Below are 19,864 nucleotides of genomic sequence, written 5' to 3'. Positions count from 1 at the left end.
GTGCTCCCGTCATGAAAACGCGCTTGGCCGCGCCCCTCTGTGCGCTCATGGGGGGTGGTGGGTAGGGAGCCTCGGGAGCGCGCGCGCCCGCGCCCCGCTTCCCTTCCCCGCCCTCCGCGGGCTCCCGTGAGACGGCGGCGAGCTCGGAGCGACCGAGCGAAGGAGCCGGGACAGGGAAGAGGAAAGGGCCGGGGGAGGAGCGGCCGTTCCGCGGGGAGGCCGCGGCGGACGCGGCCGAACAGGCGGAGGGGGCGCTGTAGCGGGCGGGCGGGCGGTGAAAAAGCCGCCGAGGAGGGGCGAGACCGGCCGCCCCCCGCCCCCTCCCCTTCGGGCGCGCGCTCGCCGCGGCCGTTCCCGGCGATGCGGTGAGAGGGAGGCGCAGCCGCGCTCTGTGAGGGGCCGCCGGGAGCCTCCCGTGCCAGGTAAGGACTAGCAGAGCGCCGGGCGCGAGGGTGCGAGTGAACCCCCGCGGCCACAGATGGGCGGGGTGGGACACGACGGGGACACACCTTGAGGGGGCAACGCCCGGCGATGTGGCGGGGGGGGGGGGTGGGTGGTGGAGAGATCACGACCCCCGCCACGCCCCTCCCGCGGGCGGGGGACGGGGCCGAGGGGATCGCAAGAGCAGGGCGGGGATGGGGGGGTTCCTCCCCGTGATTGCCGGGAAGGGGGGAGCCGGCGCTGTCGGTGCCTCGCTAATTCAACTGGGATGCGGCGGCGGCGAGCGCCGGGAAAGGCGGGGTCGGCGCGAGCAGCGAGTTCCTCAAAATTCTGTTTCTTAAATGAGTAGTGGACTACTTTGTTTAAAAAGAAAGAGGCCGGCCAGGCTAGAGTGATCGGTGTTTATTCCGCCCTGCGGAATGCCGATCCATCCCCTCGGGCCCGGGGGAGGCCGTTTTCCTCGCCCCGTGTTTCGCGGGAGGTGCCGCAGGTACCGCACACGTGAGGCGAACACGCCGCCCTCGCCCCCGCTGCTGCGGGCACCGGGAGGGTTAAACCCCCTCCCTCTGCCCCCTCTGAGCAGTGAGTAAGGCGTGTGGAGCCTAATGACACACGCTGTCTCTCCGTTACAGGCGTGGGTTGGTTGTTGGGGACTAAAATGCAAAAAAGCAATGCGAGATGATGAGGCAGACGGCGCTCAGATGGGTGTTTTGGAAGAAAAAGGTGGATTCTCATCCCCGTTTGTGTTGGGAAGTTCGGGAGCTAGTGTTGGTGAGCTGGTTTAGACAATGATGAACCAGTGTGGGTTTTAGGCTTTTATACAGGTGATATTAGTGCAACGAAAATGAAATATCTGGAGAATTTAAATAAATTATGGAGGCTAATTAGCACTGCTGGGGAGTGCAACATAGCTACGGTATAGAAGCAAAGGCAAATTAATGTTGGATTAGGAGGAGAAGAAGAAATACGGCGAGCGTGCCGTGGAGAGCAACAACATGGCAAGGAGATCCTGCCAGCAGCATTGCTCAGGCTAGAGCGTGGAATGGTTCCCGCAAAATGCTAGAGGTTGGGTGTTGCCTAGTTTTCTTACTTAATCCTCAGAACTTAAATTCCAAACCTGCACCTGGGAACATCCATTCCTAAGGTGTGAATTAAAAAGGAAAAATGAGCTGGTGTAATGAGTGCCATTTGGTGAGAATGTTCTGAAGAGGATTTGCTGGCTACAGTCACATGAGGCTTTTTGCTGCATGGTGAGAGACACCTTAGATTATGGGCAGTTGCTGTGGAGGAATGTTTACCTAGGAAATGCATGATAGACCTGTGGTTGAATGAAGAAAATACAATATACTGCCACTTGCCGTAATCAAAATCTCATTTTTTTGGCTCTGCAAACAAACTGTTGGTGGAAAGAGAGCGGTAATGTTTAGGCAAAGACTATCTTAGCCAGTTTGAGGTCTGTGGCTTTTATGACTCTGGGGCTTCTAAGAAAATAAACAAACTACTTAGAGTTGTGCTTTTTTTTTTTTATAGTAACTCGTCCTAAGGGCATCGTGAAAGACTGTGTACTCCAAATTTACCCCAATTTCATTGGCGTGTCAGGGTCGTATCCTGTTTGGATCTCTGTTGTGGCCATAGAATATTGGAGCATACTGGCCTGCAATGTAGACTTGTAATTACAATGTGAGTTACTGGTTATATAGTCAAGGTAACTGGATGACTAATATAATTTTATAAAATAAGCTCCTTATCAGTATTGATTGCATTGTAGCAATTCCTCTCTTGTTCTCGTCTTTCTGTCTTTTCCATTGGTTTTCCCATGATCCTGTTGTGAGCTTCCGGGTTGTTTTAAATTTCAGGTTGCATACGCTAGATTTACTTTCAGTTAAACCTTTCAAAATACCAGTGATATATATGTTGATGGTGAGAAATCCATGTGCACACCTGTTATGTGCAGGAAATTTTTACAAGATGAATTTTTTAGTACATTACAGACAAGCATCCCTGACCTCCTGCTTGCAAATTCTCACTCATTAATATTAATGACCACAAATGCAAATGGTATAAGGCCCAAATGTGTATCGCGCACAGCATTATGCACTCTGAGGTCTGCAGGTTTGGGTTTATATATATTTCCAGAAGAACACTTTAATGCCAGGCCTGCTTGTGACACTCTTAAGTTATTTATGCTATGTATTCATTAGTTTATAATCTTGTATTTTGTTTAATTTCAGAATGCTCATTAAGATTTGTAGTAGTATATTTTACATTTTTGTTAGACAGCAAAAGAAAAACAATAGGAAGGAAGCCAGAAAACTAAAACAACCCCTTGGTACAACAAAAAAAATGGACTTGTGACCTTCCCAAATTTGTGCATGGTTTTTCTCATTAGAAAAAGAGAAGGCTTATGTCCTTCCTTATGTTTTATCAATGTTTGCCTTTTCTAGAGGTGGTTAAACATGAGATCAGCTGAGAGCCTGGTAACAGCTGTAATCCCATGTTTTGCAATGTTAAAAAAAATCTTCTGCTTTTAAATTTTTTCAAAAACACAGTCCTTATTTCTTGTCTTTTTGATGTATAAGCATTGAGTCTTTCAACTTTTGAGGATGAATTTTCTTTAGAGCACAATGGTTACTTCCTTTGACAAGATAATGTCCTTTGACATCCAGACAAGCAAAGGGCTTTGAGTGTCATTTCTTGACAAGGTTAGGCAGATTTTAAGAAGTTGTGCCGAATCAGTAACCTCTCATCCTTGTTCTCCCACCCGCAGTTTTGGGGACCCTCCATCTTGTGCTGTGTTGAGCTTTTGAGCGGCTGTTGTGCGAATGACAACTATTTATTTTGTGGAGTTCATTTCTTGCTGGATCGACAAACTGAGCTTGACCTGTGGAACGTGAAAGTGGCAGGAGGAGGATGCAGGAGTAGGAAATAGAGTGGCCGGATCTATCCTTTATGGCAGCCCTGAGCTCTCTGGGTGGTTGATGCTAGCTGGGAACTTGTGTCCGGAGTATTGCACAAAGCCTTAAAATGGCACCTTTTGGTGTACAGGGAGTGAAGGGTTTCTGTTTAGTGCTACACAAATACTGACGGTCTTGCGGCCTTTGTTACATCGTTGGTTATGACCCTCGCAGTCAACCCGATCAGTAATTTCAGGTTGTCTTGCGCTTTGTTTCCAGTGTGATAAATATGTACCAACCTCTAGAAGTTCTTTCAGCGTCAATAGGACGTGCAAAGCTCTGTGGTGACACAGGACACGGTGACATTACCAGTAAGGGCTTTGGGAGGTCACCATGGTTGTCAGTGGTAACAGAACTGAGCCCACTGGTTGTTTTTGACTCTTGTAGTTCAAGTCTTCAACCAAAACGTGGCCCTGTGTGAGCTACTGCGAAGAAAATTAGCTCCAGCCCAGAATGGCACCTTCGTTTTAACTTGAAGGTGGTGAAGCTTTTTCCTGCTCTGAGTGGAGGGCTTATTTACTAAAAACGTTGCGCTTTTTGCCCTCTTCCTCTCCCACCCGGCCTGTTGCTTTGTAAAGATGAGGATTATTTAGCTTTACTGAAGAAGTAACCTGAGGTAGGAATTCTTAAGAGCTAATTTGGCAGAGGCACATGTAGATACTTGAGGAACATACAGGATCCCAGTGAGTTCATGTTACTATTCCTATACGGGCAGGTCTCTGCATGCTGCCGGAGCCCTGGTGCTGCTGAGGAGCGATGTTGTGTGAGCTAATGGCAGGGGAGTAATCTGGGAGAGTGCTGTTGTCTCTTGAACTGGCATCACTAATGAAGAGAGTGATGAATCATGCATGCTAGCATTTCAGCTCTTACCAGTATTTGTTATTTATTTGTCCTTTATGAAAAGAACATATTTGTGATTGAAGGAGCATCTTCCTGAGCAGACTGGGAGCTCTGCAGGGTGAGGGCAGGCTTGCTGTTAATTTTGCTGTTTGGCTGGGGAGGGATTTGTTGTTAGAGATCTTTCAGACACATAATTTCAGAGTCTTGGAGCAACTTGTTGCTCATTAGTTGTTCACTTGTACTTAATGAGGAGGAATCGAGTGGTATGTCCGGAGTGGAGGTCCTGGGACAGATGAATGATCCTTTCTTGCACCACAAGCAGTTCCATTCATGGTGCCCCATTTCACAGAAGTTACAGAAAAGTCATCTGATGAGCATTTGTGACCTTACTGTGCTGATCAAAGCGGAGCAGGCTCAAAGCTGTGTTTGTTCTTTGCTGTGCTGCGAGCGTATGCAAATACCAAAAGCGTGTCTGCCATTATCCCAGCCTTCCCAGAGCTTAGAAGAATGGAGACAAGCCTTCTTGCTGCTCTTTCCTCAAGTTTTTAATTTGTACATTTGTGATCATTTCTTTTAGAGTAGGTTGCATGTGGGACAGCAGAGGTCTGCTCGTCATTTGGAATTACTTGTCTTTACATCCAGATTTCCATATGTTCTGGTTTTTTGCTGTTGGAATAGCTGACTTGGTTTTCAGAGATCAGTGACCCTTTGCAGATTTCCAGTGTGTAATACTTAAAACCTGAAGCTCATATCACACCACTAATGAAATTCAGCTGACTAGTTGAACTACATCTTTTACCCTCATCTGCAGGGAATATTTTTAAGATTAAAATATAGAATAGCTTGACAGTTGAGGAGAAGTTCCCAAATAACAATGAATAGGGTAAATGCATCGCTTTTCTCCGAGTTCCTCACTTTCTTGGTGATTATTCAATTGTCTTATTTTTACTTATATCGGCTGTAATTGCTAATTATGGTTGAATTGTAGTGATGTCAAATTTAAGATCTGTAGTCATCTCATTAATGAAAGAAGTATTTTGGATAGGTGAATCATTATTTGCAGTACAAGTCACACTGAGTATTTCTTATTAATTAAGAAGTGTGAGAAAAGAGATGGTTAATTTGTATTTTATGATGGGGAGCTTCCTGTTTACTTACTTACTTTTAAGTATTTTGGGTGTTTATTTGGTTTTCCCCTTCATGCCTGCACGATTTCCATGGCAGGTACAATGATATTTGACAGATTGCTGCTGTTTTTCTGTTTTTCAGATTATTTTCTGAAATTCAGATTTTTTCTGAAATTCAGATTATTTAAGCAAAATGCTTTTATAAAGCAATCAGTAGGAAACATCTCTGCTGCAATTTATATATTTTATATGCCTTAATGAGTGAGGCTTTTATATGGGTGTGAATGGTTTCTTGCCTTTGTGTTCTCTTCAGGTGTCTTTCTTAAAAATTCGTGTTTCCCTCATGGTTTGGATGAGAAACATGATGAGCACATATGAAACAGAGAAACCATCAGTGCATACGAAAAATACCAAAATTAAAGACAGTGTGAAATATCTTTCAGAATGACAGTTTGAATATTTATAGTGTTGGTGGTTCAGAAAGCAGTTGTGCATTGCCTCTAATAGGCTGAAAAGCATTAACTGATATTCTTGAAGGTGTCCTAATATCTGTAACGTGGAAACAATTATGGTCTCTTCTGTTCCTGCCAGTCACCTTGTGGTAATCTGGACTTCCTTGGAGGTGAATTTTCTGTCCTTGAATTGTGGAGAGTGGAGCTCATTGAGCTGGATCCTGTGGTCAGTGTTTTAACAGTCGGCTTAAATACTGGTAGTAATATAACTGCTGTATTGATGGGCTCTGATGCCATGCTTAGCATTTCCAGTGGGCTGGCATCTGGCTGAGGTTATGAAACACTATTTCCAATGAAGTCAAGGAAAAAATACCAGGAAAACTGGGAGAAGACATCGAAGAGAAACAAATGTGAATTGATTCCTGGTCTTGTATCTGGACGTAAAAATGTTAGAGCATTTAGATTCTTTCTGCATTTGTTAGATGGAATATTGCTTATTGGCTTTATTATTTTAGAGAAGCAACACAAAAGGAAATAGGGCTCCTATTTCCTGCTCTTTGAGGAAGTTTTGCCTGCCCTGTCCCATCATCCAGCCAGCGATTGCTGCTGAAAGCTGGTGGTCTCAGCTGTGCTGAACCAGATGCCTGGGTGTAAGGTAAAGAGAATAATCACATTTTACTGCCTTCCTCCTGGTGTTCTTGCCCTGAAATTGCTCACTGGTAGAGCTGATTAAGCGGAGTTAACAGTCCTGTTTTGTCCCACCGGTCTGGGACAGGAGGTTCTGGTGCTGCCTTTTTCCATCAATAACAGTGAGCTTCTGCTATTTTGCCTTCTTGGGTTGGATCTCCTAAAGTTGGCATTTTCAATGAAGAAATAGAAGAAAGTAAAGGAGCGATGTGTAACCAGTGTGTGCTGAACGGTGAAGTGTGCACATTCCTGTGGTCGGTCCTTTTATTTACCTCTTTAATAACAGATGATTTTCCCTTTTGCCTTATCTTCCATTGTCTCGTGTAGGATTACTCTGTCTAGAAATTATTTTTGATAGGAGGGTGCCCTTAATGTTCCAGATAGCGGTGTGAAGAGGCCTACTAACAAGAAGATAAAGGTACAAAGTGCTTTTGTAGAAATGAGTTCCATGTTTGTAATGCTGAGAGATACCAGTGGGAAAGCCTGTACGTTCTGTAGTTCGCCAGGACTGGGGGATGGCAGCATTTGTTTATGTATCTATGGTGCTTGGAATTTGAAATTGGTCAAAAAAGTGTTGTCTTTTCAGGCCTAATACCCCTGTGCTACTCCTGTTTCTCCAGGCTCCTTCAGAGCAGGCACATTCCTGGTTCCCTGTCTCAGCTCTGCTCAGTGTCTAATGCAGATCTGGGAGCAGAAGGGGTCAGTGACTGAGTAGATAATTGGGATAGGCTTAGCCAGGCTGTTCCTGCAAGTGCTCTAGAGGAAAGTCTTCAGCAAAGGGCAGATTAGCAGGCAAACAGATAAACAACTTTCTATCCCTCGGAGATTTTATGGACTAGAATATGGAAGAGTTCTGAAACAGGGAAAACGAAAGTAAAATAGTGAGGATAGACTTTTAGAAATCAGTGATGCTTGGAGAAGAGGGATGGAAGGATGTGTGTGTGCGCGTGTGACTTTTACGAGAGTTGTTAAACTGAGCCTGTGGAGACGTGCAAATGGAAGTGGATATTGTGATTTGAATGATCCAAATAAATGCTTGTGCCTGCAGATTTTGCTGGCTTATCCCAGCTTGCAGGCCCTGGTGTTCTTCATGTGACTTTATTTTTAAGGATATTTGCAAAATGATCTGGGGTCTGGCAGGTATTCTCTGTGTGTAGCTGTGTGCTGTTTGATCTGTTACTTTCTGTGTAAGTTGGGGTCTAATGCTGATTGTCTTTCCCAGCAGCCTTTGCAGTTCTACATAATCTTAGTTTAATAGATAATTTATATTTTATGCAGGGACAAATCCCCCATTTTCTTACTTAACAGGTTTTTCTCCTCTTACTCAAATGATTTTCCTGTTTAATTTTCAGTGTAAGACTTGACTGGAGGACCCCAGCTCAGTTTCCTGCCACTTGACACAGTCGTTAGTATGAGATACTCAGCTTCACCGTTAGAACATCTATGTTTGATTGAAATTTTTCTGAGCAGCTTTTCATTGACACCAGCCTTTGGTTAATACCTGCATGGGGGTCATGACATCCCTTGTTTTCTTGTCTTTAGGAGTGGGGATTTAGTGTAACAGGCACCATGAAAGAAAGGACTGTTGTCCGTTGAAGGCTGAAACTTTAATGGAGCTATGTGTGCCCACCCTCTTTCTCTTCAGACTGGTAATATCATCTCTGTCTTGATTTAGAGAAAATGAAGAAGCTGTAATGCTGACAGCAGGCAGTGCTGCTCCACCTCCTCAGCAGAGGTGGAAGGGACCATCTGGCACTATGTGGGTAGCAGTTATCCCAAAAAGTAATAACAGTGGGAGTTCTTGCCAGTTACAAGTTGTGATCACAGGCCAAATGGTGTCATTCTAAATCAGTGTACGTTTTCAAAGAGAAAGAGATGCAAGTATTTATTTTTGCCGACTTGAGAAGTATTTTCAGTCACGGGGGCTCTGCCAGGGTTTTAGTTGCTGGCATTTGAGAGAAAGTGTGAGGGGAGTAAGTCAGAGGAGTATGGCTGTGATGCCTGCTAGACCAGCTCCTAGGCACTAAAAAAAGTTGGCTTTCTTTTTGGTATTATGTAAACCTCGACTTGATTAATCCATGAAACTGAGGAATTTTTTTTAAAGGCTGTGTAAGGGAGTGGTCTGTTGATTTGATTGAGACTTTGCCCAGTGGGAACTGAAGATCTCAGTCCTTCTCTTTGGCACTACTAACTAGTCTTGAACAAGTTGCTGCTGTAAAAGGATAAGAAAAGCCTTGTAATGACGTGAAAAATTCTCTATACTGCTTTTAGAAGCACTTCAGTATGGTGGCCTGTGGTATTTTTGTCGGAAAAGTTGGAGTAGCATAATCAGAAGTGCTGTACAGTGGATGCAGAGCTGGTTAACAGGTTGCTTAGTAACCCAGATGGAGGAATTGAGACAGTACTGGTAAAACCTGTGGATGGCATTGCCTTTCAAGGTGTTGCAGGGATAGGAAGAAAGGATTCAAACGGATCTTGAAAAATCGGAAGCTTAGAGTATGAACAAGTTAATTTCTCAGCGTTTATTCTGAATGAAAACAGCACTATAAATACAGGAAAACAGGAGCAGCACAAAGTGCTGTAAAACATCTGAAATGAAAATTGAAAAATACCATTTGCATGTACACAGAGCAAGGGAAATTTAGGGGGAGTTGTGAATTTGTGCCCTTGTTCAGACCTGGGTTCTTGTTGCAGACTTGCTCAGACTCCGTCTGTGCTATGTATCAGTGTGGAGAAAATTTCTGCACAGACAAAGAGAGGTTTTCAAAGAGGGCTTTTGTTGGTCTTTATCAGGTTTTCTGGGTAGATGAAGCTGCTTTCCTGTCAGTGTACATTGTCTCTGCACAGGGACTTCGGCCAGGATTTTTCCAGCCCCTGCATAGCTGTAGCTGCAGGAATCCTCACAAAGTGTCTAAGCTTTGCTTCAGACTCTGATTTCACTGATTTCTTTGTATGGGTGTTTTTGGTTTTGGTTGATTTTTTTTTTTTTTTTTTTTTTTTTTTTTTAAACTGCTTCTGCCTCTTGTAAAAGTCCAGAAGCCCAGCCTACCAAATCTGGTCAATAAAGACTCTGTCCAAGCCTACTGAATGCACCCCTAGTCCTTGCACTGAGTCAGTTTTCCAGGTTGTGTTACTGTAGTTTGGGTCTTTGGGAGTAGAAATCAGAGTTGAAATTGGTGGGTACATGTGCAAATTTTTAAAGTGAGTTAACAAATGTTATTTTGTAAGTGTGCGCATGTGGTTTAATCTGTTTACCAAATTATTTCTATTAAGAAATACAGTTTAAGTCAGATAGGAAGGCACCATTTTGGAATAGTCACCTCAGTTAATTTCTTGTGAGAAGTTTCAGCACTCACGTAAACCAAATCCATGGGATGTCTTGTAGGTATCCGACGTAACTGTATACTGTATGCTCTCTAATGTTGCTTGGTTACAATTAAAATTTTGCACTAAGAAAGCCATTATGATTAACTTAAACTTTTGCATTGCTTTTGTCCTCGCAGACAGGCAGCTGAAAAAGCAGATCAGGCCCTACGAGGGGCTGGCTGTCACTTTTACTGGAGACATGCACATGTGTTTTTGTGTAGTCAAGGTTTTTGACTCCAGCATAACCACTAAAAATCAGATGCAAGTAAACATTCTTCATAAATGGAGGCAAATGAAAAACCTTTCCAAGTTTGGATAAAACAATCTTTAAAGGAAGATTAAATCATGTCACATAAGCTTATTTAGCTGTTCATCATTATCCGGAAACCAAGCAACTGTACAGACGTTCCAAGTCATGAGTCTGTCTTTATGTACCGTGTGCTCTGGGTTGGTTTTCCTCAGTTTAAGAGTAACTTAATATGCAGAGTAATCTCGTAGTATTAATGGTTACCTGTTTAGCTGTAGATGCAGTAGAGCTGAGTGTGGATGTGGGGATTTATTTACCCTTCTCAGATGTCACATTCTGCCACCTGTGCTCTTGTGTCTGATGGACGCGAGTGCTGACTGCAATCTGCAGTTCTGGAATTTGGGCAGCTTAAACCTCTCCTGTCAGCCGTCTGTACTATAAATCCCCAGATTTATATCTGCTGGCACTTTCCTCATAGTCTAGACACTTGTGCTGAACTTCTGTGTGAAGCCAGTCCTGCCTGCTTACATTCAAGAAGTGTCTTTCTGTATTGTATTAAGAGCTTATCCATATGCTTCAAGCTTGGAGCGCAGGAAGTCTGCTGGCAGCAGGCCTGCTATTCCATATTCTGAGCTCAGGCTCTTTGTGAATAGTCAGGAAGAAAAAAAAAAAAAAAACAACCATAAAGCACGACAAGTTGTTGACTGACTGATTTCTAGATAAGTTTTGCAAGAAAATTTGAATAAATATTAATGTTATGTGTAAGAAATGATGCGGCGTGGCTGGTTGTGGTGTGAACTGCAGGATGTGATTAAAAATGAGACTGAGCAGTGTATAAGGGCTCGTTTGGGGAAGAGCAGTCTCCACTTGGGCCTCATTCACTGTGGTTTAGGAGTAAACGTAATGTCTGTTAATTGGAACAGGTTTCAGTGCTGTGAAAAACTATATATGTATTTCCTTTTGACACTCGATATGCTTGGTCGTTGATCATTTATCATGGGAAAGAGCATCTGGTCTTGATTTTTACAATTCATTTAGATCAAGAACTACTTTTTATATATTGTTCTATTTTGGAACTTTTTATGTACAATATGTAATGCTTTTTAACAAAGATTCCAACTTTTTTTACCTCCCAGACTCCCTTCCAGAGAAAATAATTTTGGTTCCACATAGATGGTATATGGTGACTGTTGAGTTCTCTATAAGAAAAAAAACCCAAATCTCCTTGAAACTGAGGCTGACAAAGCCATGGCTATAACAAAGTACTTGTTTCCTGACTGTTGAGGCTGGTTTTGTTTGTGAGATTTTCCAAACCTGGGCTGAACTTTCAAATGGTTTTGGTTTTCTGAGAATTTTCATTCTGACACACCAGCGAATAGAATATCCAAAAGAATATCCTGAATTTCATAAACAACAACAAAAGGAATAAATTCTGGAGCCTTTTCTAGCTCTCTGCAAGGGTACAGAGTCTGGCTCCGTCACTTCAGTGTATCATAGACGTGACTAGACCAAGCTCAGAAGAATTTAAAAAATAAGTCCATAGTAACATACAGAATTTTGTATAGAAAATAATCTTCGTGGTTTTTGGGGAGAAATTGCTTTTTATTTGATACGGTCCATGCTTGTGTATGTTAAGGCAAATAGAATGGTTTTCAAATGTTCTGGAGGGCCTGTGTAGGAAGGAAAGTTCAGTCTCAGCCTGGAATTATTTTGGATAATTCAAAGGAACTACAAAATTGTTGCGTAGGATGCTTGTTTGTGTTTTTAAGATGCTCTGTTACACATCATTCACACCAAATATAGCTAGAGAGAGCCCAGTAAAAAGCACTGTGTGTCCGTTCTCCCTCTTGTAAAAACCCGAGTTTCCGTTCCTGGTGTCGAGTTGTTGTATCTGAATTGCTCGTGCTAGTGGGATTTGAGCTGAATTTTTTTTTTTTTTTTAATAAAACAGAAACAGTAAATGATTATTGAAAGTATAAATACTTAATAAAATTGAATTTTATTATCTTCTTCCAAATGAGAAACCACTTAAAATATTAGTCACTTCACTTACGTGTTTGATGTGCCTAACTTGATGGAAAGATGCAATACTTATAGCTGTTTGCCTTTTAGATAAAGGAAAGATTTCATGTTGTGTTACTTGTATACCTCTGGGAATTCTAGATTTCCCTTGAGGAGATGGATTTTATCTGTGTGCAGCTTGCTGCCAGAGTTTTACTAAATAACATGTAGAAATACGGTAGGCAAAAATGTGGAATACCCTGGAAATACTGTAAGAAAGTGCCAGGAAGAACCTGATATTTTTTCAACTGCTTTTTGTTTGTTTTCCTCCAAAAATTGCTTTTACCCAGTACAGGTATCAGATGGCGAGCTTTTGCGTATTGCTCATTGGAGGAACATCAACTTGGTTTTCCGTCCTTTATTTGTGCTCTTCCTCTTCCTCCTCCTTCCTCCCTCTCATCCTGCTGTTGTTTTATCTCTGTAGTGTTGTTGAATTGGAGTAGCAGGGCCAGGAATTGACCCTTGGTGCCTCGGGTGCACGGTGAGTTGTGGGTATGCAGCACAGCCTTGGGCAGGACCTGCTGCACAAGCACCACTGATTTCCCTTCTGCTCGTGTATGCCAAGATCTTCTGAAATGAAACCTTATGTATGAAGTGAAGTCTCCCACCTCCTCAGGCTTAGGTGATTTCTGCTCATTAGTAATGGGAAGGATTTAAGTAAATGATCACACAGGGAGATGCTCCTTCCCACTTTCCTCTTCTGTCTTGCGCAAACTTTTAAACGTTAAAAGCAGCCATGGGAAGGTGTTTCTACCTGGTCTCAAGGGAATTACATGTGTGTGACAATTAAGTGAGCGTATGAGAAAAGATTCTTCTTCCAAAAGGCACTGGTCTGTGCTGGTGTGCAGGACTGAGAGGCCTTGAGTGTGTTCACTGAACAGGTGTGTTCGCTGTTTGCAGTATCCCCTTCAAAGCACCCTTGGGCTGAGCAAATCTGCTTGTCCTTCATCCTGTTAGCTCTCCCAAAAAGATGTCAGGTTGGCATCCCTGTTCTGAGAGAGTCTATTTTCTGGAAACTCCTGCTTCTGCTCTGTGTCTTTCAGTAGGTTGAAAGGAAATCTTTTTCTAGGATGGCAATCTCTATTTTTCCAGCATCCCTGGATACCTTTCCCTCCTGAGATGACCCAGGGGCTGCCCGTGTGTGAGAGCAATGCTATTTTGTTCTCCCTGACTGTGAGCTGCTCCTGTAGGTGGAGGTCTGTAAATACCAGGGCTTTTATTTCTCACTATTGTCTTGTGTGTCCTGAGGGTGAAGGAAGATGAGAAAAAAAAATTATTGGAGGAGAACTCAATTAGTGAAGATGACATTGAGGGAGAGAACAACAACAGATGTTTCTGAATTTATAAATGTGTTTCCTGAATAGATAATTGCATGTAAGTAAATATGCAGATAGGCTGGTGGGAAGAGTAACCGGAAAGTGGTGAATTTAGTAATAACGTATTTTGAAAAGCTTGTGTGAAAAAGGCTCCCAATCTCCTAATGGAGAGGTTAGAGAGAAGAAAAGCTTATCTGAAGATTAAGACTGACTTGGTTGAGTGATTTAAAAGTCAAACAGGATTTTGACACATTTATACCTGTGCTGCAAATGCCAGTCAACATCCTTTTGAATAGAATGGATCATTGCACTCGGGGTGACTCGCTATCAACGATGGATGAGTGTGCAGCTGCTTTTTCTCCTTGAATGTACATATATTGCCCTTTCATGGCAGCTTGGATCAAAGGTTTTAAAAATTACTATTATTTTCAAATAAATGTGAGGAAAGAAATTTTAAATTTTATTTAATATACTTTTCACAAGAATTTGTTAGCATTATGTATGTGGGGCAGTCGTTAAGGGGGTGGGTGCTGCTGGGACTGAGCTGTAAGGAATGTAGCTATGTATTTGTTTTAGATGAAAATTGCCTGGTGTTACAGATGCATTTCTCTTATCTGCAAGGCAGACAGGCTTGAGATTGAACTGGTACGCGAATCAGTGTTCTTTTTCTAGACGTCCTCATAGTAAAGATTATAGGTCACCTTTTGCTCTAAGCAGCATCTTCTCAGTGGATGTTTAGTGGATTTTCACATCTTTAATTATTAGCTGAGCGTTGGAAGCTGGTAAATCTTCATGACTTTTTTTTTCCCCAAGTTCCTCTGAGTTTACCCTGTTGTTTATGTGTATTTGTAATAAGGTCTTTGGGACTTGGTGTCTAGTTGACTGCAGCCTTTAATAGAGAATTTTATATGGTTTCCCTTTCTCTAACAATTTGATTAACTCCTTTAAAATTTTCTGTTTGTATGTATGTGTATGTATTTATAGCCATAATTTATATTCTGCAGTAGTCTGGAAAAATGTAGCAAGGGTACATTTAGAGAGGACTAAGTAGAATTTCTTAGCTGGCAGTGGGGAATGGTGTAAATTACTCTTCAGTAGTAGACATTAATCTGTCTAATTGCTGCCTGAGTTTTCTACAGATGTTTTAGAGCAAGCTAGTAAAATGTGTCCTGACACAAATGATTCTGTACAAACAAAATTGAGAGTTAAAGAGAAGGGGTATTGTTAATAATATTGAAATTCATTCTGTATCTTCTTTTAATTACTTCAGGGGTGTAGTTATTTTAATTTCGCTTGCATAGATCAAACTGAGCATTCAACTTGACTGCCAACATAGTGTGATTACTTAAAGCAGGTGGAGTTTGTAGCAAAAGCTGAAGAAATGAAGAAATTCTTTCCTGAGCCTGCTGACAGATCTTATTTATTAACTGTTGCAATCGAGTCGTATAATAGTAATTTTGTAGCAGTAATAACTTTCTAGAAGGATTTCAAGTTAGGAATCTAATTCTCTACTGTCAAATTAGCTAGAACTAACACTGAATCTGTATTATATTTCACATATTGATACATTATTCAAACTGTGTTGGGAAAGTATAATTCTGGATATAGTTTGTAGTGGTAGCCTGTGAACCCAGCCTACAGAAATTGGACATGAGCAGAAATAATTAAAAAGTTGGTTTTTTTCTGTAGGTTTTGGTGCTATGGCAGAGCTGCTGTATGAAAGGATATATGCACCTATGTGTGAGAACCTTTCCCAGGTTACCTTAGGCATGACTGGAACACCAAGCACCTTGTATTAATCTTTTAACGATGATATTCACTGTTAAAAAAGTGTATTCTAGGATTTAGGTAGGATTCCTGTACTAATGTGGTGACAAACTGCAGCTGCAGACAGATGGAGGTGGTTTCATACTGATCCTTGTGCCTGATCACAGCTTCTCTTATGTGCGAGGAGAGAGTGGCAGCATTTAGTTGCACCTTTAAAAACAGAAAGTGCAGGAATTTGTTGCATTCTGGCAGTAACATTCAGAAATAAACAGGCTGGTAGAGGCTGGACAAAAAGTACTTGCACATGAAAGAGAGATGCAATCTCCCAATGCATTCCATTGGAGCCTTCTAGAGCCATTTTACGTGTTGGTTTTCCTCCCCAGGTAATGTCTGTGGGCGTGGCTTTGGAGCGCAGTCGTGGAAGTGCTCGGAATGGTGCTGGGCTGGGATTCTACTCAGTTACCAATTTTATATCCTGCACTTCTCAGGGAATGCCTCATTTGCATGTCATCAGCAGGAGTAAGAGACGATGTGACCAGAATGGGAACTTAAACCTGAAATACTGTTCTTTGTAGTATTTCTCTGTCATTTGGCCAGGCACAAGAATCCAGAGTGCTGGTGTTCTATCGCTGCATGTCTGCACCAGTTTTATTCTGGTGTGGCCATGGTTTCCTGTCTGTCCTGTTCAATACTGACTTGTCCTTGCTGTGGATTTCTCTGAAAAAGCTAAAACTTGTGGAAAGCATTTAGCCTCTGTGACAGCTTGAGTTGTCTTGGTGCGGGCTCCAAGGGGAACTGCTCATAGCTGTAGTGGAGGATTGAAGCAGACTTGGAGAGGAAGAGTAACTAAAAATGGAAAGAGAGAAATAAGGACCATAATGAGGCAGGTACAGGAGCTATGGTTGAGAAATGTTGTTTAAATGGCCCTCTTGAGTTTTCTCTTTAATAAAAATACTATTCTCTTTAATAAAAATATTTTCCTTTAATATGTTTTTTTCATGTTACTTGTGTTTTCCCTTAAAAAAAAAAAAAATAGCTAATCTGTATGTATGTTACCCATGACAATTAAATGATCGGATTACAGAGAAAAAGACCCCAAATGCTAGAATATTGTTCCAAAATTCCCATCCCTGGAAGTGTTCAAGGCCAGGTTGGGTGGGGCTTGGGGCAACCTGTTCTACTGGGAGGTGTTCCTGCCCATGTCAGGGGGTTGAAACAAGATGAGCTTTAAGGTCCCTTCCAACCTAAACCATTCTGTGATTTTATGACTCTGTGGTTCTAAAAGTAAATTGAACTTTAAACTTATTTTTGTGGGTAAGTTTAAAAATAGAATGCCAGCGACCAATTCTGAATTTTTAATAACCTTTTTACTGAGCTAGCCAGTAGTTACACCTAGAGGTAGATTGACTGCTAAGGTACAACTTTAAATTCTAGTTTTTAGAATAGTTCCACAATTTAAAAATAATTAGTTACCCAGTGTGTTTCTTAATATATATTTATATTATGCATTTTTGTTTGCTAAACATAGCTATGGTGGAATGACTGTTGTAAGTTGGTATTTAGAAACATCCTTTGACCTGTGCTTTAACAATGTTTTAAACTGTGGAAGTGCTTAATCTTTCACCTTTAAATATGAAGTGTGCTTCAGGAAGCCTCTTTATTCTGGTGCAAGTGGAAGAATCCTTCTTTTTCTTGAAAGAGTAGCATAGGGACTACAACAAAACCTCGCTATTTGTGCCTGTGTGTATTAATGTACTAAAAGTAATTATTATACAAAAAGTCACTCATGAGCAGAGTAACCTTTTAACAGGAGGGACCTCAGCTTGACACTGAAGGAGTAATTTTAGGTTCACTGTTGACTCAGTTGAGATTTTCTTATTCTAGTTTCTTTTTTTGGTCATTGTTACTCTGTGAATCTCTCCTGTAATGGGCTGCAGGAGCAGCAGAGGAAATGGTCTTCCTATACCCGGAAAACCAAAGGCAAACATGCTATTGGCTCTGCAGAATGAGCTTGCTGGGAGAAGGAAGATTTTTTCCCCCCCCCCCCCCTTTCTGCAAGCTTCATTTACTATAATCTTAATTGCCTGGACTTTACAGAGGAGAGAAATGACTTCTTAGTCATCAGCCTTCCTGTGTTTTTCCTTGTTATTTTAATAGTTTCATCTAAAAGGAATTTTTGAGATCTATATCAGTTATGGAGGGACATCAGTTGTGGCTCAGTGGTTTGGTTAATAGAAAATTACTTGTAGATAAATGAAATCAAGAAATTTTTCTAAGAGTCACTTTTGATCCTTTTCAGTTGTTTTGTGGGAGTTTCAGTGCTTAATTAATTTAGAAAAATTCCGCATTTGTGTTTAAGCGAAATGTGAGAGTTAAATTCTTGTTGGTTTTCCTGGAAGAAAATTAAGTTGCTCATGCACCCATCAGTGCCGTGTGAGAGTCTCGTTTCCATGTAGCTCTGGCAGTGCTCGGAGCATTGTGTGGTCCCTCAAGGCTCTGAGCTGTTTCTGCTGCCAGGTGGTGTCTGAGGCGTGGCAGGCACCGCCGCGGCTGTGCGCTGTGTAAGTGAGGAGGATCTTGCTTTAGGTGTAAAGGAGGGAATACAGTGCTTTTACCAGGGTAGAATAATGCTGGGGATAAGTCAAGGAGCTCAGTGTGAGTATCTGAGTATCTTCTGATGGAGCTGGGTTTTAAACTTCTTAATTGATTTTATTTAAATTTTAAAATGAAGACCTACATTATGGTAATGATAACAGGGCCTGAAATATCAGTTGTAATTAGCTGAAGTCATAGCATTTCATTGCATTAGATTGACTAGCGCTGCTTTAAAAATGGGAATTTGGTTGTATTTGCTGCATGGTCACTGTGAGCAGCCATTAGGACATCCTGTGAACAGATTTTTGGGTGGATAGCAGGTGTTTCGGCCTTTTATAGTCAAGTGCTAAAAGCCTGAGAAATGCTATTGTATTTATCAGTTTTTTCTGGGGGAATGGAAAGTTATCCTAGCAAATGCTAGCCGTTCATCTGGCTTGTGGGTTTAAGAAGATGGTACCTTGTGGTACCTCCATGTTTGTATTGCTTCATCCTGGATGAAATCACCCTTCATGCTCCGTAGATGGTATTTCAATAAATACAGGAAAATTTGCCGTGGGTTTTGTAGAAGGAGTTGCTGCTTTCTGAACCACACCATGTTCTGCTGAAGGGGCCAGCAGATCATGGAGCAGAAGGTCCAGTTGATATAATTCGCTTGGATTTCCAGCAGAATTTCATCCGAAGTTTTTCAGCAAAGACATTTTGGAAAACTCAATGGGCACAGCATGAGAGGGTCTTGTCATGGACAGTAATGGGCTAAGATGGAAATGAGGATTTAAATAAATGGTCAGCTGTCAGAGGCAGAGGGATGTCACCTGTAGAATTTGGCACCAGGCTCTGTAGGATTGTGCTAATTAATGGGCTCAACCATGAAGACTGGGGTGATACAGACTTAGTACAGTAAAAGCAAAGGATGGCTGAAGGGTTGCAGAAGGGTCTTAAGTCTTTAACTACCGATGAATAACTGTGAATGAAATACAACATAGACAAATGTAAGTGCTGCATGTGCTGGAAAAACAAATCCAAGTTATAGAAAGTTACGATTCCTAACTGACTGTTACTTCTTGGTAGAGAATCTTGGCATTATGACTAGTAGAGCCATGGAAACATCAGCTCAGATCTTGGCATCTTTAAAATCTAAATAAAGCAAAGAAATCTCAGTGAGAATTGTTGGGGATTAAGAGGAAAGAAATAGTGAGTAACACAAAGCGTTATGAAGCTATTGTGGAGATTTTTGGAATGGCCACGGCCTAAAGCCTGAGGTTTGGTCAGCTCATTTTGTAGAAGATATTTTAGAGCTGGGGAAGACTTGAAACAGGGCATGACTTAGGTAGAAAAGGAATGCTAGAGTACAGAGGAGCTACGTAGCAGGGAAGGAGATGCGTTTTAAAGCCAGTTGTTTGGAAAAGAGTGAGTGAAGCACGGATTTCAAGTGGAATGTACGTACAGACCGTGTTTGTCTCTCAGCATGATGCAATACACCCTTTAAATCACTGCTGAAAGTAAAGTCATACCACTTCTCTTGTGTTCTTTAGTATCCATGTTCATCTTCTTGCCTTGGCTCTGTTCTGGGAGGTGTTGCTGAGCTGGGGAGTTGCTTCACTCATGTATTAGGGAGGGATTTGTTCATGGGTCTTGTGATCTCTGAAGGTTAACGTGTTAAATGAATGTATCGCACAGCTGGGCAAGGGGGATTATGAATATTGCTTTAATAGCAAGGGCCCAAAAGCCAAGAGCAGAGATTTTCCTCCTTCGCTTTCTTCATGTGTGTTTATACAGCATAAAAACTCTCTCTGGTAGCTGAGAAAATAGGCCTTTTTTTGGATTTGTGTTAAGGCTATTCTGAAGTAGCTTCTGCAGTATTGTTTGCAGTATTTTGCTTTAAAAGCAATAAACTTTGGAAAAGGTGATATCCATACTCAATTTAGGTTTAAAATAATCAGTCTAGCTATAAGACTCTGAACATTTAACTGTTTTTCATGTTTCAGACTCATTGTCGCTAAAGGAAAAAGCC

The 19,864-nt window shown here is 41.8% G+C and overlaps 1 protein-coding gene across 1 annotated transcript in view; it reads left to right on the top strand.

The window, feature by feature from the left end:
- Positions 1-311: 311 nt before the first annotated feature.
- Positions 312-19,864, top strand: part of TANC2 (tetratricopeptide repeat, ankyrin repeat and coiled-coil containing 2) — a 195,783-nt gene continuing 176,230 nt past the window's right edge. Inside the window, exon 1 of the mRNA XM_082297163.1 lies at positions 312-422. The gene's annotated coding sequence lies outside the window, so the exon portion shown is untranslated. The remainder of the gene's footprint in view (positions 423-19,864) is intronic.

The sequence above is a fragment of the Coloeus monedula genome (assembly GCF_965178545.1).
Source record: "Coloeus monedula genome assembly, chromosome: 26".
Classification (NCBI taxonomy): domain Eukaryota; kingdom Metazoa; phylum Chordata; class Aves; order Passeriformes; family Corvidae; genus Coloeus; species Coloeus monedula.
The sequence above is the reverse complement of the archived record's forward strand: the minus strand, read 5'-3'. Positions and strand labels throughout refer to the sequence as shown.